We start from the raw sequence: 2,706 nt of genomic DNA, 5'->3' as shown, positions 1-2,706 counted from the left end.
ACTCGGCCTTTGCTTTCACCTGGCCCCAAAACGCCACCAGCAGCATCACGGTCAACTCAGCAACATCATTAAATCTCTGATCCACGTCTCCCTTGCGCCATTTTCACAGAGCCTTGCACCGGCACCGACCGACCGTTACAAACCATCACAAATAATTCAAGCACAGAAGGTTGACATGATAACATTATCACAATCGTTTCCCACCACCACCCCTTCAGCCACTTTCGATTTCCCTGTGTCGCTTTCGGGTGGAGGAATTCTCTTTGTTCTCGACCAGATTTTCACCCACACTACAGCATCCGCCTTTCCATTCGCCCTCCACACACACGCACTTCGCACTTCCGGGTTGCCCATAGAATCCTTCGAGCCGATCCACTAGGCGCCAGCGGACCATGTGTTGGATATGAAATTAATTATTTTATTAATTACTAAATAAATATTCCGAAAAACATCTATGGCGATGCTCTGGCTCGGAATCGGAAAGCCGGCAACATGTTATTCGGGTTTAGATCGAGCAAGGGACTGGCGGAGAGTGAAGGGATGTTATTTATTTCACCTATTTTCACACATTACAGGCAGGTGTAAGCTTGTTGTTCTTACACTGATGGAAAAATCAAAGTTATAGTTTACTTAAAAGGATGTACATAAAAGTGATGTATTAAAAGTATGGGAATTTTAATTTTGTTATCAACGTATAAGTTTTTTTTCAGGCAAGTTAGGAGAGCTTTTCCCACGTTTTCCAACTGCAGTGGGGTGATGCGGTTTAGTGAAAATGTTTCTGCAAACAGGAACAGCTGTCGGTATTGTTCTTGACAAACTAAGCAACCAAATTGCGTCGTTTATATCAACTACATGTTTGGATCAATAGTACAATCCTACCAAAAAGTCTTTAAAAAGATTGTTGAAGCTTTTTAGGAAACTGTTCTGGTTTATTAGAAGGATTATACAGTTTTCTTACTTACTACTGAGTAACCTCTGTGGAAGGTAAAAACGTCCGATGAAGGTTGCCGTATATTTTTTTCGCCTAATAGTCGTTTTTTGATATAACTTGTGATACAATAGTCACACACCATTTTCTAATTTCTCATCGTAAAAACCGATTCTGAACACTCATCATGCGTTGCAAAACATCAGCCCTATTACTTTTGCAGAAAAAACATATTCAACATTGCGTTAATGAACATCTCTGCCACAACTCTTTTCTTTTCACAGGATCTTGATTTAGCTTGAATTCAATAATAATATTATAGGGTTGGCGTACGAATAGGCGTACTGTAGAACAAGATACCTATGGAAAATATTATTTTAAAATAATATCGCTTGTGCCTATAGTAGCACTACCCGAGCAGAACAAAATAAATACTGAATACCAAAATAAGGTATTCCATACCAGATAATTTTCAATACTTACAACCATTGGCGTAGCTAGGATTTTTTCCTGGAGGGGGCCTAGGGGGGCCTAGCAAATTTGTTGACTTACCGAAGTAATGTCGCTCGCAATAATCACAAATTTCGTAGTTTGCATAAATTTAATATATTTGTGATTTTGTCCCACATCCTGTATATCGTTAGAGTAAAGTGGGGCAAAAGTTCGAGTGGGGCAAGAGTTTCTTTTTAAGATTTCTAGCTCAAATCAAATCAAAACTTAGAAATGTCATGGTGGTTCGAATGCTATTCAAATAAGAGACTTTCACTCCAAATATCATAAAAATCGATTGAGATTTGGAAAAGTTATGGCTATTTGTTGTTTTTCGACGTAAATATTGTAATATTTGGTCAAACTTTCGATGCATGGAACCAAATGAAGATAAAATATTTTTCAATATTTTATGTAAGGGCGTTTCTAGGCCTATCTTAAGAATGCTTTGACGTGTATTAGTTTTTCCATAAATAGTTGGAATCAATTTTTGGCCCATAGCGGGGCAAAAGTTCGAATCTGCGGGGCAAAAATTCGACCCATGTATAAATCCACGGAAAATTTTTCAAATTTCCTGAAATCTACATATAATCTTTAAATTTAGCGAAATTTGCCTGATCGAGCGAAAAATGTCACAAAAATTTTTCATTTTCACTTAGTTTTGCGAAAAACTGCTATTTTTTGGGTGTGTTACAATTAACCCTGTTTTGGGCATTTTTTGATGAAAATTCAGTGTGTATTTTTCGGCAAACATAAGTTTACGGCTGGTATAAAGTATGCCTTTTATAAAAGTATTGATATTTTGTGTTTTAGCCAACGAACTTTTGCCCCACACTAGATTCGAACTTTTGCCCCACCGGTGGGGCAAAAGTTCGTTTAAGACAATCAATTTTGAAATTGTTATAACTAAAAATGGGTAAATATTTTGACACAAGTTTGTTCAGCAAAGTTTTAGCCAATATGTTGAAGGTTCGCTGTATGGTATTTGTTTTGTTTCATCTGCTATTGTTTTCATGGAAACATTGACCCAAGTAGCACTGGTAACAAATGCAATATTTTAGAAAAATAAAACAAATTACATTGCCGTTGCATTTCAGATAATTTGTAGCATATCTTATTGATTACTTTCAATTTTGGTTACTAAACTATTACATTGTAACTTACGCTTTGTTTACATTACATAGGTGTTGCATTTTTACTTGCATGTAACTTAACCTAGAGCTGTCAAAATGAATAAGTTACATTGAAATTAAATCTGTGGTTGCAAAGAAACAAATAACACGCTTGGT

Source organism: Aedes aegypti, chromosome 2, assembly GCF_002204515.2.
Source record: "Aedes aegypti strain LVP_AGWG chromosome 2, AaegL5.0 Primary Assembly, whole genome shotgun sequence".
NCBI lineage: Eukaryota > Metazoa > Arthropoda > Insecta > Diptera > Culicidae > Aedes > Aedes aegypti.
This window is presented reverse-complemented; position numbering follows the sequence as displayed.